Consider the following 17,921-nt stretch of genomic DNA (forward strand, 5'->3'; position numbering starts at 1 on the left):
TGCAATTATGTCTCAATAAATAATTTTCCAATTTTCTAAAATTGGTTCCATATATTTCATTCTGACATTTCCCCCTATTTCTTTTTCATTTAAATCCTCATATCTTTCCTTCCAGTAGTTGAATGCTATAGGTCTTATAAAAGCCTTTGATCTAAAAACAACATAAAAACTCTTAACTGTACATAAGCTCATATTGATCTTTTCTCCATTTTTTTTCTTAAAATAGACTTCTGGTAATTCTTCCCTATGCTTTTTTCAAATCATGATATTGTCTTTGTAGTTTTGTTTTAGAAAGAACTGAAGTTTTTGCCAAGACTGCCCTCATAAGTGGCAGCTCCCATATGGTCTAGCGGTCAGGATTCCTGGTTTTCACCCAGGCGGCCCGGGTTCGACTCCCGGTATGGGAAGCCTTTAGTATTTTTGCCACTGCCCTTTTTTTCCAGCAGTCGGACTGCAGCAACTTTAAGTGGGTGGGCTTGTGTGGGCCTCTCATAAGCCTTCGATAGCTCAGTTGGTAGAGCGGAGGACTGTAGGTGTGTTGTTGGCAATACTTAGGTCGCTGGTTCGACTCCGGCTCGAAGGAGGTCTTTTGCCCTTTCATGCCTGTGCAGTTCGCATATATTTTCATAGCTAGAGCTCAAAAGTAAGTTCCCTGACAGGGAATCGAACCCGGGCCACGGCGGTGAGAGCGCCGAATCCTAACCACTAGACCACCAGGGAAGGTCTTGCAGAAGCTTGCCCACAAGCCTAGCTGTGGGCCTCCACGCAAGTATGCTGCAGCTGCTCTGACAAAAATAAATCTAATGCTTGTAACCTCCTCCTGGAGAGGACCTGGCAGCTCTGGAGGATCTGGCGGCAGTGGCTCTGGCAGTGGTTCTGGCAGCTCTGGCGGCAGTGGCTCAGGCAGTGGCACTGGCAGTAGTGGCTCTGGCGATGGTCTTTCAAGAACTTGAACTGGAATTATGGCAGGAACAAAGGCAGGAACAGACTCGGAACAGAAAGCCATCTTGTGAGCCAGAGAACTGGAAGCGGCCATCTTGTGAGCTGGAGGACTAGAAGCGGCCATCTTGTGAGCTGGAGGACTAGAAGCGGCCATCTTGTGAGCTGGAGGATTGAGAGCGGCCATCTTGTGAGCTGGAGGATGTACCATATACTGGAGAGATGGTGATGCCAGAATTAATGTTTCGGTGGAGTTTTCAGCAAGCCCTGTTGTCATCTGTTCATGCTGTACACTGCCCCTCCCCAAAAAACATTTAGGAGTTTCCTCCACCTCTCCTACGGTGAAGGGGGCCCCACTCATTTGTAGTGCCGGTCAATAGTTCTTTATTGAACAGTGAGGATCATTTAATGGCATCTGTGAGTATAGTGGTTCAGATAGCCCACCATGAAAAAATATCATGAGACATACTTCACTTATCGATGTTAAATGTGATAGTTCAATAAAGTCCTCCACATATTCTTCGATTGACCGGGCTCCCTGACGCAGGTACATGATTTTAATCCCCGCTGGATCCATGTTAGGCCGAGTCTTCTGTAACACGGGGAGCGACAGAGACAACTGAGGTTTAGGATCCACGTGCAGGTTTATTCAAACTCAGGGAGGCAATGGTCAACACAGGTGCAAACAGATGTATGAAGGCAGTCCAGAATCGTAGTTAAACACAGGCGAGAGGTCGGTAGACAGGCGGCAGACAAGGAGAAAGGGAAACCAGGCAAAGATCAAAACACGGAGAAACTAGACTAGGAAACCGCGTTGTAGTGTCACTATACAGATAACAAGACTCGGCAAAGGCAGGGAGTGTGTGTGTTGTTTAAATAGTGTGTGTAATCAGTCTCTGACAATCCTCAGCTGGTGCAAATGTAATCAGTCAAAATGAGGAACCATGTGTGTTTGTGAACGGAGTGCATGTATGAAAATGTAGTCCATGAATGGCGGATTTGTAGTCCATAGGTTATTGTGAGGGTGAGTGCTTACCAGCGACCTCTGGTGGTTAGAGATCGCTGGTAATCATGACAATAACATTGGCTCTGATTGCGTTTTTAGAGATATCCTAGATAGACTTTTGGCTGAAAAACATTACTTGTTCATTTCAGTGCTGTATTTTGACATTTCACAAGGGCTTCAGCTGGTACCGGCCTCAATTTCGCGACTTGATGTTTATGTGGTGTTTACATATCAATGTCTGGATGACAGCGAGAGCGAGATGAGATGAAACCTCAGATTCAATGTGCAGCTGCACAGTTTCTGCATATTTTGACTATAGGCTTATCTAAATTTAAATATTGTCGAAATATTGCTAGACAGACAAAGTAAATTTTGATTTTGGAAGAGAGCTGCTTCAGTAATGAAAGACACAGTTGGTGGACACACACACGCACGCACACACACACACACAGGATACACTTATAGGCCTATTCATTATTGATTTATTTACATTAAACGCACAGTAATTAAATTTAAAAAAGAAAGGCATAACTTCAGAAAAAGTGCTCACTGCTGTTTCCGCTATTTATGTGGTTGTTTTGTTTCTCTGCCATTTGCTTGTCAGTGGTGCAGCATTGCTGGATTACTTTTGTTTTAATCAGAGAATAGGATTAGGACTTCATTTATTTTCTTTTCAGCTTAGTCCCTTTATTAATCCGGGGTCACCACAGCAGAATGAACCACCAACTTATCCAGCACAATTTTACGCAGCAGATGCCCTTCCAGCTGCAACCCATCTCTGGGAAACATCCATACACACTCTTTCACTACAGACAATTTAGCCTACCCTATTCACCTGCACCGCAGGTTTTTGGACTGTGGGGGAAACCGGAGCACCTGGAGGGAACCCACGTGAACGCAGGGAGAACATGCAAACTCCACACAGAAACACCAACTGACCCAACCGAGGCTCAAACCAGCGACTTTCTTGCTGTGAGCTGACAGCACTACCTACTGCGCCACTGCGTCACCCCAAGATTAGGCCTACTGTATATAGCCAATTTCAGTTATTTAGCGTAATGTATAGTTATTTAGTTTAATTAGAGTAATTTATAAATATATAAATTATTTTGTGCTTTTTGGATTTAGGCATAGGCCGAGAATAAAACTTAACATTACTTGTAAATACAAAAGATTATGCAGTTTAGTTTCATTTTTTTATGGTACTGTATGGCATGTTGAATGTTACAATTACAAAGATTTTTATTAAACAAGTGCACTAGCACAAGATATTTTTGTAGGTGTAAAAATATAAAATATTAATTCTCATATTCTTGCCTTATTTATCTTTAATGTAAATATAAAACACTATGCAATGCGTGGTTCACCTAAGAAAAAAAGGCGCAGCAAGGCAAAAAGTTAGTCTAGTGCCCTGTATTGGATAGATTAAGTGATAGAGTGTGTGTGCATTTTAATAACATTGACACTACTTTTACGATTGATTAAACTAGGGATGCTAACGATTATTCGATTGATTTATTGTCGGTAACCCTTCAAACCCAATAGACCTCATTGATGACCGATTAAGCATGGGCATTTAATAAGTTATGCTTTACGCTGTGAGACGCGTCCCTGAATTCATACATTACATAATCAAGTGTGTGCAGTTTACGCTACCTTATGGAGTTGTGCACTCTCTTGATTGTGTATATTGGGGACACATAAAACCCTGTTACGCACAGATCTCGTTTATGTCTGCTGGTGCTGCCGTTAATCTGCAGGTCAAGTAATCAAAAAGTAGGCTACATGACGTTTAATTATGGGCAGGTTAATAAGACCAAACACTGGTTGTGCAAACTTTAACTACTCCCTCTAAAATATTAGTGTTTCAAGCTATATTATCTTTTTATAGACGGGCATAGGCCTAAATAGGCATCACGGTCAGACATTTAGAGTTTATATAAAACGAGCGCTTACCTCATTTCACTGAGATCATTATGAGGATCATATTGCATATTCGGGTAAGCAGCCTAGTAAATAATGTACTTTATTAATGGATTGTTTATAAGGACTAAGCTATTAAATACTGTAATTCTCCGAATGGAAAATGCTTGGGTTGTTTGATAATATCTATCATATCATGCAAAACTTTATCTATCATGTTTATGATCTGCCCCTCATCCTTCAATATTACAGATCAATTTATCAGATGATTTGTCATAAGAGAAATGTTAACAAGAGGATTTTCTTCATGGAGACCCATCTAAAAACAATCGACAATCAACAATTTATTTAGTATAAATACAAGTTTTAGTAACAATAACTGAAACTGAAACATACCTTTGTACATGAAAGAGCAGGTTCTCGGTAACCTTTAAGACAAGCTCATCGCATAAGAAACGACTCTCGCTTATGACGTCCGCTTCGCGGGCATTTCACGTTGTATGCGTCACCGTCGCATTTGTACACAGGCTTTAAATTAATGCTTTTTGTCTCCAAAATTCATATAATAAAGAGAACGATAAATTAACGTTATTAACTGGTTAACTGTAAACGTTTCTGTTCAGAACGATTAAAGTTGATCTTTTTTTTCATTTTTCGTTTCTGTTCCTTGAACCGGTTTTTACTTAAAATATTGTAATTATTATACTTGTATAATATAGACCTATACGTTATTGGCAGCAATGTATTATCTAATTTCACTTTTGCATTTTTATTTTATTTCAAATGTTTAATAAATGTTTATAATAATTTACTAATTAAATTTACTCTAATATTGCAGAAAACACATTATGTTTACCAATCACACTAACAATAACACTAACCTGCTTCTTTTTAAAGGATAAAAATGGAATAAAAAGTGTACTTAAACAAAGAGGCACCAGTTCCAGCTGCCACAAAAAGGCAATGGAGACAGAATAAAATAGGTTGCTCTGGTCAAAAAGACAGAGAAGCAGGGATAACAGCAACAAACATTTTAAACGAAAGAGGGACAGACTATGTTGAACTCATAAAATGCACAGACACAAGTTTAACATGTGTCTACCTCATTGACAGGTCTTGCAGTTTTTTTTGCATCCAACCAAACAGATGGGAGTTGAATTAAAATAGAGAGATGGATTGACATTTTAATAAATGAAATAAAAAAGTAAAGGAATAAAATGTAAAACACAAATGTTTAATTTGAATGGTTTTTGGAAGGGTAGGACAATCAACAGCTGATCATTTACTGAAAGAAGATCTAAAACTTATGAGATCTTAAACGTTTGGTTAAATAGAAATTTATCTGAAAATGAATGAAGACCTAGCAACACCTTAGCAACCATATAGCAACCACCAAGCAACATCTTAGCAACCGCCTAGCAACTACCTAGCAACACCATAGCAACCGCATAGCAACCACATAGCAACACCTTAGCAACAGCCTAGCAACACCTTAGCAACCACATAGCAACACCTCAGCAACCGCCTAGCAACACCTTAGCAACCACATAGCAACACCTCAGCAACCGCCTAGCAACACCTTAGCAACCACCTGCCATCGCCTTAGCAACCGCCTAGCAACACCTTAGCAACCACATAGCAACAGCCTAGCAACACCTTAGCAACCACCTAGCAACACCTTAGCAACCACATAGCAATGCCTAAGCAACCGCCTAGCAACCACATAGCAACACCTTAGCAACCACCTAGCAACACCTTAGCAACCACGTAGCAACACCTTGGCAACCACATAGCAACACAAGCACTAAAAAAGTGCTGCATCAATCTCTTTGCGCCACAATTAACGCAGCGTAGCAGTGGCCCTCCAGAGGAGCTGTAGCCTTTTTTGCCCCCGGGAAGCATAAACGGCACGGAAGGTAATAAAGTACGCCGCCCGGTCACCTAAGTGCTCCCGTGTGCCAATAGGTACCACCTTGCCCCGTGTGAGGCTCGAACTCACGACCTTCAGATTATGAGACTGACGCGCTGCCTACTGCGCCAACGAGGTGGACTGCTGGAGTTGGGCAAGCTGTGAAACACCAGCTTCCATGTCATGGTGCTGCGATGTGGCTCCTAGGAGACAGCTCCGGCTAAGTGTCCGTGTCAGGATGGCCGAGCGGTCTAAGGCGCTGCGTTCAGGTCGCAGTCTCCCCTGGAGGCGTGGGTTCGTATCCCACTCCTGACAAACCAAATCTTTGGCTGTGCGTTCAGGCTCAAGTATTTAACTCTCTGGCGCCATGTCCGAGTGATACAGTAACACTGACAAAGCGCCGCATCAATCTCTTTGCGTCACAGTTTACAAAGCATAGCAGTGGCCCTGGCAACCTTAATGGGCACTGTAGACTGCAAGTTTTGAGGCATTTGCGCAACATCAAGGCATTGTCTACAGCAACTCGGAAAAGCATGTGAACAAAACAATGGACGTGGGCTTTAATGCAAGTGCATCGAAAAGGCATCAAAAGAATTTCCTTGGAATGCCATGTAGTGGAATGTCCTGAGATGCCGTTTATTTTTAAGGCATTGGGATTCGCAGGGCTTTTCGGCTAATTCTCTTACAACGTCAAGTCATGACATTTGACTCTTTGTGGGAAAGAGAAGAAAAAAAGCCGTGTCAGTCAATCAACGCGTCTTTTTCAAGACGCTGTTCTGAATGTGCGTTTCTGGATGCGGTAGTTCCTATCTCCGGATGATGGGCACGAGTATCGCATCACAGGTCTGGGGGTCCAGCATGTCGATGCAGTGCCCGCGGACAGCTCATGCTCTCACTGTGAGGACGTGGCTGTTGCACAGCTGAGATCTCAGGCTCAAGTATTTAACCCTCTGGCGCCATGTCCGAGTGATACAGTAACACTGACAAAGTGCCGCATCAATCTCTTTGCGCCACAATTTTTGCAGCGTAGCAGTGGCCCTGGCAGCGTTAATGGGCACTGTAGACTGCAAGATTTGAGGCGATTGCGCAACATCAAGGCATTGTCCACAGCAACTCGGAAAAGCATGTGTTCAAAACAATGGACGTGGGCTTTAAAGCAAGTGCACCGAAACGGGATCAAAAGAATTGTCTTGGTATGCCATGTAGTGGAATGTCCTGAGATGCCGTTTATTTTTAATTCAATGGGATTTGCAGGGCTTTTCGGCTAATCCTCTTACAACGTCAAGTCATGACATTTGACGGATCCACGTCAAACGTTAAGCGATAACGTGACAGGAATGGGAGCATCTTGCCATCATGGCTTCAGACTCAGGAGATGTTCTTGGAACATCCCGGTCACCTAAGTGCTCCCGTGTGCCAAAAGTTACCACCTTGCCCCGTGTGAGGCTCGAACTCACGACCTTCAGATTATGAGACTGTTGCGCTGCCTACTGCACCAACGAGGCGGACTGCTGGAGCTGGGCAAGCTGTGAAACACCAGCTTCCATGTCATGGTGCTGCGATGTGGCTCCTAGGAGACAGCTCCGGCTAAGTGCGCGTGTCAGGATGGCCAATCGGTCTAAGGCGCTGCGTTCAGGTCGCAGTCTCCCCTGGAGGCGTGGGTTCGAATCCCACTTCTGACAAACCAAATCTTTGGCTGTGCGTTCAGGCTCAAGTATTTAACTCTCTGGCGCCATGTCCGAGTGATACAGTAACACTGACAAAGGGCCGCATCAATCTCTTTGCGTCACAGTTTACAAAGCATAGCAGTGGCCCTGGCAACCTTAATGGGCACTGTAGACTGCAAGTTTTGAGGCATTTGCGCAACATCAAGGCATTGTCTACAGCAACTCGGAAAAGCATGTGAACAAAACAATGGACGTGGGCTTTAATGCAAGTGCATCGAAAGGGCATCAAAAGAATTGCCTTGGAATGCCATGTAGTGGATTGTCCTGAGATGCCGTTTATTTTTAAGGCAATGGGATTCGCAGGGCTTTTCGGCTAATTCTCTTACAACGTCAAGACATGACATTTGACTCTTTGTGGGAAAGAGAAGAAAAAAAGCTGTGTCAGTCAATCAACGCGTCTTTTTCAAGACGCTGTTCTGAATGTGCGTTTCTGGATGCGGTGATCCCTATCTCCGGATGATGGGCACGAGTATCGCATCACAGGTCTGGGGGTCCAGCATGTCGATGCAGTGCCCGCGGACAGCTCATGCTCTCACTGTGAGGACGTGGCTGTTGCACAGCTGAGATCTCAGGCTCAGGTATTTAACCCTCTGGCGCCATGTCCGAGTGATACAGTAACACTGACAAAGTGCCGCATCAATCTCTTTGCGCCACAATTTACGCAGCGTAGCAGTGGCTCTGGCAGCGTTAATGGGCACTGTAGACCGTAAGGTTTAAGGCGTTTGCGCAACATCAAGGCATTGTCCACAGCAACTTGCAAAAGCATGTGTTCAAAACAATGGACGTGGGCTTTAAAGCAAGTGCACCGAAACGGGATGAAAAGAATTGTCCATGTAGTGGATTGTCCTGAGATGCCGTTTATTTTTAATTCAATGGGATTCGCAGGGCTTTTCGGCTAATCCTCTTACAACGTCAAGTCATGACATTTGATGGATTCACGTCAAAAAAGCATCTTGCCATCATTGCTTCAGACTCAGGAGATGTTAAACATTTACTTACCTTACAGCACTTACCTTTTACCTCACAAATTAAGAGATTCGACAAGATACTTAGTCTGCAGATGGTAACCAAGTCAGCCGCTGTGTGTTATGATGAAAATACGTTAGCATACTGTTATACATTAATAGCTTACTTATGTTAACACAAACGTGACAAGACATGACCATACATACAAAATCATAAAAATGTGTATTATTTACTTACCTTCCATAACATAGAGGCTGCGTGGCTACAGGACCTTCCTAAACCAGCAATGCACGAACATCCTGTAGTCTCCACTGATCCCTGCTTACTAAGTAGCACCCACGCTGAGTGGCATGGACTGCTCGACTGGCTGGGGTGCACACGGCTGGGGCCCACACGACCCACTTTCCCACTATGCAAATATTGGTAGGCTTCGGTACTTTTATAATTCTTCATAGACGCTCCATCTACTCCTTGTGACAGGACAAAGTAATTAAAAATATCCCCGTAAGTTACCTCTGGCCACTTTTTCATGTCGTCTACCCACATTAACGGTGAAGATGGATGGGGCAATATGAGACCATCTGATCGTTGTAGAGAGGTTTCGCCGTACTCCCAGCTCAAAACATTAACTGAACTAACATTACATTTTTTCTAAAATTACAGCTAACTATACACTATGTAAAAACTTTTGAAACTATCATCTGAAGTACTGTGTCAGCGTACCGGAAGTTGGATGACAAAATGCAGAAGAGCGAAGAATTAAAAGTGGGCGGGGTGGAATAAGGTGAATATGCTTGGTTTGTTTTTATTATGCTTGGCATCACTTCCTTAAGTCTGTTTGCTAAAACTTTTGCTAAAATCTTCAAATCAGTATTGAGCATTGTTATAGGTCCATAATTTTTTTTATCTACTTTATCCCCCTTTCCTTTGTATATCACCTTCATTAAGCCCATCCCCATTTATTTACCCCACCATTCTCAAAAATCTCATCATATACTTCCTTTAAAATACTAGATAATATATCTTTAAAAACAATATAAAACTGACTTCCCAACCCATCAATTCCTGGACTTTTCTTTTTGTTCAATTCACTAATTGCTCTTTTTATTTCTTCTTCTCTTACCTCCTTGTCACATTCTCTTTTTCCCTCTTCTTCTACTCTTGATTTGATTAGCTTTAGCAATTCCCTTTTTTCTTTTTCTTTTACTCCCTCTGTGCAAAACAATTTCTCATAATATGATCTTATTTCTTCCAAAATCTCCTCATTTTGTTCTACTATGTTCCCATTTTTGCTCCTTATTTCTTTAATCATTTCTGCCTTCCCTCTTCTCTTCTCTAGATCAAAGAAAAATGTAGTGCACTTTTCCCCCTCCACTGTAAATTTAGCTTTGCTTCTTAATCTTGCACCTTCAAATTTCTCCTCCTCCATTTCTTTCAGTCTTCCTTCCAGTTCTTTTATCTTTTGTATATCTTTTCCATTCTCATTTTTCAATTCGTTTTCTAGTTTTTCTTTCAGCTCCTTTTCCTTATATTTTTTACAATTTTGTAACTGTCTACAATATTTTATTGTAAACTTTTTAACTAAATGTTTCACATTCTCCCACCACATTCTTTTGTCCTCATTATAAATTTAATTCCCTTTTTCCTTTTGAATAATTTGCTTTATACTCAAAACATAGTCTTCATTCTTTAAAACTGCTGTGTTTAAAACCCATACCCCTGGCCCTCTTTTCACATTACTCCAGTCTAAATTCATAAAAATTGGCTTATGGTCACTCAGACTTGTTTCTTCATATTTGATCTTGCTTATAAACCCTTCAACATTTCTTGTGCATAAAATAAAATCAATTCTTGTTTGACAAAAAAAAATTCCCCACTAACTGTCTTCTTGAGTACTCTTCTGTCTGTTCTTTCCTTTCTCTCCACACATCAATTAAATTCATCTCCTCCATCAATATTTTCAGTTCTTTTCTTCCTTTATCCGTTTTAAAAACCATTCCCTCAGCCATTTCTAATTTACTAAAAACAGTGTTAAAATCCCCCATGATAATAACTCTTTCATGTTTCTTTAAATAATCTCTTAGTACATTAAAATACTCTTTCTTTCTGTTCTCCTCTGTTGGGGCATGAACGTTCACCATAATTTCTTTTTTCTTCTCATACTCCATTTCACATATCATACACTTCCCCTCTTTGTCATTATAGATTGTTTTACATAAAACCCCACTGTTTTCTATTATTAAAATTGCAACTCCTCTCCCCAGCCTCCCATCCCCATTATTGTATAAAATCTCCCCACTCCACCTTTTTCTTATTTCCTTCATGTATTCTTCCTTCCAGTTTGTCTCTTGTAATAAAATCACATCTTCTCGTTTACACATTTCTTTCACTTTTTCAAATTTTCTGATGTCTAAAAGCCCTCTTGCATTAAAATACACAATTCCTAAAACCATAAATAAGATAAAAACATTAATAAAAATCATCATCTCAGTCCATCTCTTCCAAGCCCTTTAGCAACTCATACTTATTTGCGCATTCGATTTCTTCATCTTTTAGCAGTTTTTTCCTAGCAGTCTCTAAATTAGGTTTTATCTTTATCGATCTTCTTCTTTTTGATGATTTCACCTGTGTCTCTTTGTTTCCCTCCTTTTGTAAATGTTCGTCTAACTCGGTTTGCTCCTCATTACTTTGGTCTTTTGTCTCCACTGTGTCCAATGCCTTTTGAAAACTGTCTGTCATGTCCATTTGTGTCCAAAATATGTCTTCCTGTTGTTCTTGTTGTGAGTCTTTATTATTCGAATTGCTCAATTCTGCTGCTTCCAAAACATTCCTTAAACTGTCAGTCATATCCATTTGTGTCCATGTTGTCCCTTCCTGTTCAGTGACTCTGTCCTTTCCATTAGCCTCATTCTCTTGTAGTTTTTCACTTTTAGATTCTGTTCTTCTGTCTTGTGTTGTTGTTTTGTCCTCTGACTGTATATTGTCTCCTTCATACATCTGTCTGTCTACCCGCTGCTCTTCCTCCTCCTCCTCCTCCTCTTCCCCCATCCAACATTCACATTTATTTAAAACCTTATTACAATCCGGGCACTTCACCGCATCGCAATCCCTTGCGAAATGTCCCTTTTCCTCGCACTTATAACACTTAAAATCTGGACAGTCTTTCACCACATGATCTGGGCTCATGCACAGCCTGCAAGTTTTCACCTGATGGCTGTGCATCACCCTAAAGTATTGTGGTCCTTCTGCTGTCTCTATTCTTGTGCTGTACGGGAGGGACATCTTCATCTTCAGGGATATCTTCAATATCTGTGCCCGGATAGAACCTTCTTTTAATTTTTGAAATGGGACAAACTCCCCAATTATCCAATTTCTCTAAAATATCTATGTCAGCAACATAGACAGGCAGATGCATGAAGGAGACAACATAATCTCGATTTTGTAGCCTCTTTACTGTACAGTTTATCCCTTTAATAGTCAATCCGTCTGTTAACACATCAGCATCTTCCTCTCTTTCAAGTGTTACTTCATATTCCTTGTTTTGTTTTGGTCTTACAGCCAAAATCTTTCCATCCCCAATCCTCTCCGTCACTGCTTTAATTAAATCCATTGCTCTCACCTCAGTTGTTTGTCCCATATCCACTGTTACAGTTGCTTCTTTTAGATAAATCCTTTTCCTTGCTTCCTTCTCGGATCGGTTTGTTTCTCGTTGTCGTCTGTCTAGTCCATTGTCATTTGCCTTCTCAAATCCGTCCGCCATTGCCAGGTCTGTCACCGTAGATCCGTCAATTTCCAAAAAAAATAGGAATAAAAAACACTCCTCCCGAACAGCTCACGCTGCTGGGAGGATAAACTAAACAAACTCAAAAAAACTTTAACAAAAATGTATTTTAGTCAAAAATAAAACTAAACAGAAGAAAATGTGGTGAGCCTCTCTCACCAACTGCAGCCAAACACTTCCTGGAATGTACCACTATCACACATGCACAGGGTGGTATGGCCGTAAGCGAGAGCAGCAGTCAAGAGTTGGCTATTTAAAAATAGGCGCAGCACCAGGAGCCGAGCGCCGCTCAGCTTGCCTTGAAACAGCACCGACAGAAACAATGCCCTTGGCCCCTCAATAGTTTACCTCTTTTTAAAAAAAAAAATGTATTTATTTATTTTTTTGACAAATGAAGGAATTCAAAAAGCTTACAGCACCTGGTATTCCCAGGCGGTCTCCCATCCAAGTACTAACCAGGCCCAACCCTGCTTTGCTTCCGAGTTCAGATGAGATCAGGCATTGCTTTTTTTTTTTATTTTTTTTTTTATTAAAAATAATTTCAAATACAATAAAACAATACATTGAGTGACTTTTCAAACATCAAAAATAAAAAAATATTATATAAAATATATTCATTTGTATTTGTCCCACATCCAGGTAACACCATTCACATTAAGCTCTAACATTGCATTTTGTTCTACAAACATTTCTATAAATTCATCTTCTTTGTCATTTAATAAAAAATATTCCCGTAACAACCTAAATGACGTTTCCATTTTGTTTTTAAATAATATCCATACATCTACTTTTCTTTTTTCAAATTTTGCAATATTCCTTCTTTGCCATATTACATTCTTCGCAATTATTATACATAAATTAAAAACAGTCATATTAAAACCGTTACCCTTGTAACCAAATAAAAACATTTTCTCCCATTCCTTTTGAGTCATGTTCTCATTATATTTATCTTTCAGCATAGATTTAATAATACGTTTGATCCTTTCCATAAACACACTCAATTCTTCACAGTAAAAAAACAAATGTAAAAAACCTTCTTCTTCATTTTTACAGACTTTACACATTGCATCTCTTTCAATCCCAATTTTACATAACCTCATTTCAGTTAAAATACAATTATGTCTCAATAAATAATTAAAATCTTCCAAAATTGGATCCATATATTTCGTTCCCACATTTTGCCATATTTCACTTTCATTTAAATCATCATATCTTTCTTTCCAATAATTGTTTGCAACTGGTTTTACAAAAGCCATTTCTCTAAAACACAAATAAAAATCTTTTACTTTACAGTCAATAAAAATCTTGTTCTCTCCATTTTTCTTTTTAAAATACAAATCAGGCATGTCTCCATTTTCTCCCTTTTCGTTTTGTTCAATTCTTTCAACCCATTCATGTGGTATTGCTCTTTTTAAATCCTCAAACTGTTTTACAAGTGTTCCTTTCCCTACATTCACTTCATTTTCAGATAACATGTCTTCTATTGCTTGTAATGGAAGATAGCCTTTTATCACCTCATAGAGCAGATCCTTTACTTGCCTAATTCCAGCTTGCCACCATTTTTTATAATATATTACATTTTCATCTTTCGTGATGTTCAGGTTTAAAAACAAAGGTTGTTCTAACAGCTGGTTTCTTCCTTTAGGTACAATAATCATATTTTCTAAAAAGTTTCCCCAAGCTTCTAAAACCTCTTCATAAAATGTTGGTATACCTGTCCACATTTCTTTTTTTGTTTTCATACATAATACACTACATCCCTTATTTACTCCACCACATTTCTTTAAAAAGTAATCCATGACATTTTTCCACACTTCTTTACTCTTAACATCTACAAAACATTTGACCAATTTCACCCTTAATGTTTTCATCCTTAAAAGTGGGTCTAAAAGCCCAAGTCCCCCAACTTCTTTCCCTCCAATCAACGTGTCATATGATATTTTTGCTCTTCCTTTTCCCCATAAGAAATCTAAAACACATTTTTTAATTCTTTTATAGTATTCACAAGGCAATGGGGTAACACTCAGCACATACCACATTTTTGAGAGCATTAGAAAATTAATCAATAAAACCTTTCCCTTCAGTGTCAGGTTTCTCAATTTCCAATACCTCTAATCTAATTTCAATCCCTTTTAAAACTCCCTCCCAATTAAAATGATCCGCTTTATTACAATCCAAACCAACCCAAATGCCTAAAATCTTGATATGCTCATACTCTTCCTTAAAATGTATGTGCTGAGGTAAAACATCTGCCCTTCCAATCCTCAAACACACACTCTTTTCAACATTAATCTTAGCTCCCGTCCCCTTACAATACCTATTTAAAATCCCCATTGCCTTTGTTACACTTTGAATGTCTTCAACCAACAAGGTAGTGTCATCTGCATACTGGTAAACTGGCTCATGTTCAGTTCTTTCTTCTATTTGTATTCCTTTTATTCCATTGACTGCTTTTATTGCTAGTCCCAATGGTTCAGCTACTAATGTGTACAGTAGTGCAGATAGTGGACATCCTTGTCTTATAGACCTTGTTGGTTGAAAACATTCTGTTAAAAAGCCATTGCATTTAATACATGTTAAAATATTATAATAAAAAATGTTGATCCATTTCCTAAAATTCTCCCCAAATCCAAATGTTTTAATCACTTCAAACAAATAGTCATGTTCCACTCTATCAAATGCTTTCTCTAAATCCAAACTAATTAAATATCCATTCATATTTTTCTCCTTCATATACAATAATGTATCTCTTATATTTTGAACTGTGTCTAATATGTCCTTCCCCTTGACTCCATATGCCTGTGTGGTGCTAATAATTTTAGGTAATACTTTCCTTAATCTGTTTGCTAAAACCTTTGCTAAAATTTTAAAATCTGTATTTAACATTGTTAAGGGCCTATAATTCTTCAGATCTAAAGGACTTCCTCTTCTTTTGTATATCATTTTAATCATTCCTATCTTCATTCTTTCACTTAATTCTTCTTTTTTAAAAACCTCATCATATACTTCTTTTAAAACAGGTACTATCATTTCTCTAAAATTCTTATAAAACTCATTGGTTAACCCATCTATGCCTGGACTTCTCTCCGTAGTTAACTGTCTTATTGCTTCATCAATTTCTACTTCTGTTATCCCTGCATCACAAAAAACTTTATCTTCATCTGAAACTTTTAGTTTTATTTGATTTAAGAGAAACAGTTTATCATCCTTATAGTTCCTTGACTCTTAAACATATCTTCATAGAAATTTTTAACAGCTATTAAAATTTCCTCAGTTCCTTGTTTTAATTCTCCATTTTTATTCAACACCTCTTTCATTAAGTCTGCTTTCTGTCTATTCTTTTCTAAGTTAAAGAAGAATTTTGTACTTCGATCTCCTTCAACAGTGTACTTTGCTTTGCTTCTAATTATAGCCCCTCTGCATTTTTCATTTTCCATCTCTTTTAGTTGTTCTTGTAAATATATTATTTTCCCAATATCTTCATTTTGATCTATTTGCAGTCTTTTTATTTCGTCTTCTAATTCCTTTCTTATTTTCATTTCTTTATTATTTTTAACTCTTTTTACAATTTGACAATATTTTATTGAACATTTTTTCATGTCTAACTTCATATTGTCCCACCATATTCTTTTATCTTCTCTATACATTCTGTCCAATTTACTGTTTTCAATTATTTGTGTAATTTTTTCTTTGTATGTCTCATGTTTTAAAATTGTTGCGTTGAAAATCCATACACCTAATCCCCTTTCAACTTTTACACAATCTAATTTCACACAAAAAAACGAATGATCACTAAAACTGACTTTTTTATAAAATAAACTTTTGATAAAATCCTTCATTTCTACATTACATAACATATAATCAATCCTACTTAACTTCAGCTCATGTAAAACCAGTTGCATTCTTGAAAATTCCCTCTTTGTCTTGTTTTTCTCTCTCCACACATCTATTAAATTGCATTCTGTCATCATTTTCAGTAGCTCCTCCCTCCCCTTGTCTTTTCTATATACCATCTTACTCCCCAGATCTAATTCTGTAAAAACAGTATTAAAATCTCCAATTACAATAACATTCTGCCATTTTTTTACATTTATACTAACGTTTTTAAAGAAGTTCACTTTTTCATTTTCTTCATTGGGTGCATGAATATTATAAATGATGAAATGATCTTCTCCTTTTTTTAATTTCATCGCCATGCTTTTCCCAACTCCATCCTCAAATATGACTTTTTCTTTTTCATATGTACCTCTTTTTATTAAAATCGCTACTCCACAACCCAGTTTATCCTCTCCATTGTTAAAATATATTTGACCATCCCATTTGCTTTGAACCATTTTAACACTTTCATTTTTCCAATTTGTTTCTTGCAAAACAATCACATCAGCTTCTTTACATAACACCAACATTTTTTCAAATTTCTCCACATTCAATAAACCTCTTGCATTCCACGATAAAATGTTAAAAAACATGATAAAAGATATTAAAATATTAAAACCAACCATTATTTTTAGTCTCCTCCTCTACCTCTGCATACCCATTTTTTTCACTCAACCAACAGCCCCTTCCATAAAAAGAAACACACATTAAAATCATGTTAAAATAGATAAAATGGTTAAAAAACATTATTTCTCATCATCTTCTTCCAGTCCTCTTAATACTTCATACCTATTAACGTTTTTTACTCGCACCTTTGTCATCATCTTTTTTCTTGCACTGTCCACATTTGGTTTTACCTTTATTGTTCTTCTTCTTATTAGTCCTCTTTCCACTTTGTTCTTCTCTACATAATCTGTCCTTTGTTCTTCATCACTTTCCATTCCTTCAGCTTGATCAGTCTTACTTTGTTCATCGTTTTCCACCATATTTAAAAAGTTTTTAAAACTGTCAGTTATTTCCATTTGTGTCCACTGTTCTTGTTCTGATGTCTGTTTTTCTTCTTCTTCTTCTTCCCTTATAATGTTTGTTTCCTCCTCCATTACCTTTGTTGTTGATTCTTCTCCTTTCTTGTTTCTTTCATGCACCTGTCCGTCTACTTGTTCTGCTCCCCCTCCTTCCTCTCCTTCCATCCAACATTCACACTTGTTTAAAAAATTTTTACATTCTGGGCATTTGACAGTATTACAATTCCTTGCAAAGTGTCCCTTTTCTTCGCATTTGTAGCACTTAAAATCTGGGCAATCCATTAACAAGTGTTCAGGGCTCATGCACAGCCTACAGGTCTTCACTTGATGGCTGTGCATTACCCTGAAGTACTGCGGCCCTTCTGCTGTTTCCAGCTTTGTGCTGTATGGCAATGATGCCACCTCCTTAGGGAATCTCACTTTTAGGAACCTTGTTCCGTCCTCAATGTCAGTGCCAGTGTAAACCCTTCTTTTTATTTTTGATATGGGATAAACTCCCCATCCTTCTAATTTTTCTAAAATTTCTCTATCATCAAGATAGACGGGCAGGTGCATGAAAGAAACAACATAATCCCTGTTTTGCAGCTTTTTGATTTCACAGTTCACTCCCTTAATCAAAAGTCCATCAAGCAATTCCTCACATGTTTCTTCCTTCTCCATAGTTAGTTCAAACTCCTTTCCTTGCCTTGGTCTCAAAGCCAAAATTTTCCCTTGACCACACTTGTCTGTCACTGCTTTAATGATGTCCACAGCTCTTACCTCATTGACT

General features: G+C 38.6%; 7 non-coding genes across 7 annotated transcripts; 4 read left to right on the forward strand and 3 right to left on the reverse strand.

Moving 5' to 3' along the window:
• The first annotated feature begins 335 nt into the window (after positions 1–335).
• On the forward strand, positions 336–407 carry trnae-uuc (transfer RNA glutamic acid (anticodon UUC)). The gene has a single exon. It is a non-coding gene; the product is annotated as a tRNA-Glu (tRNA).
• Positions 408–496: 89 nt separating this feature from the next.
• Positions 497–583, forward strand: trnay-gua (transfer RNA tyrosine (anticodon GUA)). Its single transcript is given in 2 exon segments — positions 497–533; positions 548–583. It is a non-coding gene; the product is annotated as a tRNA-Tyr (tRNA).
• Positions 584–648: 65 nt separating this feature from the next.
• Positions 649–720, reverse strand: trnae-cuc (transfer RNA glutamic acid (anticodon CUC)). Its single transcript has one exon. It is a non-coding gene; the product is annotated as a tRNA-Glu (tRNA).
• Positions 721–5,842: 5,122 nt separating this feature from the next.
• On the reverse strand, positions 5,843–5,915 carry trnam-cau (transfer RNA methionine (anticodon CAU)). The gene has a single exon. It is a non-coding gene; the product is annotated as a tRNA-Met (tRNA).
• Positions 5,916–6,009: 94 nt separating this feature from the next.
• trnal-cag (transfer RNA leucine (anticodon CAG)) lies at positions 6,010–6,092 on the forward strand. The gene has a single exon. It is a non-coding gene; the product is annotated as a tRNA-Leu (tRNA).
• Positions 6,093–7,209: 1,117 nt separating this feature from the next.
• trnam-cau (transfer RNA methionine (anticodon CAU)) lies at positions 7,210–7,282 on the reverse strand. Its single transcript has one exon. It is a non-coding gene; the product is annotated as a tRNA-Met (tRNA).
• Positions 7,283–7,376: 94 nt separating this feature from the next.
• On the forward strand, positions 7,377–7,459 carry trnal-cag (transfer RNA leucine (anticodon CAG)). The gene has a single exon. It is a non-coding gene; the product is annotated as a tRNA-Leu (tRNA).
• Positions 7,460–17,921: the final 10,462 nt, after the last annotated feature.

The sequence above is a fragment of the Danio aesculapii genome, chromosome 4 (assembly GCF_903798145.1).
Source record: "Danio aesculapii chromosome 4, fDanAes4.1, whole genome shotgun sequence".
NCBI classification, from domain to species: Eukaryota; Metazoa; Chordata; class Actinopteri; order Cypriniformes; family Danionidae; genus Danio; species Danio aesculapii.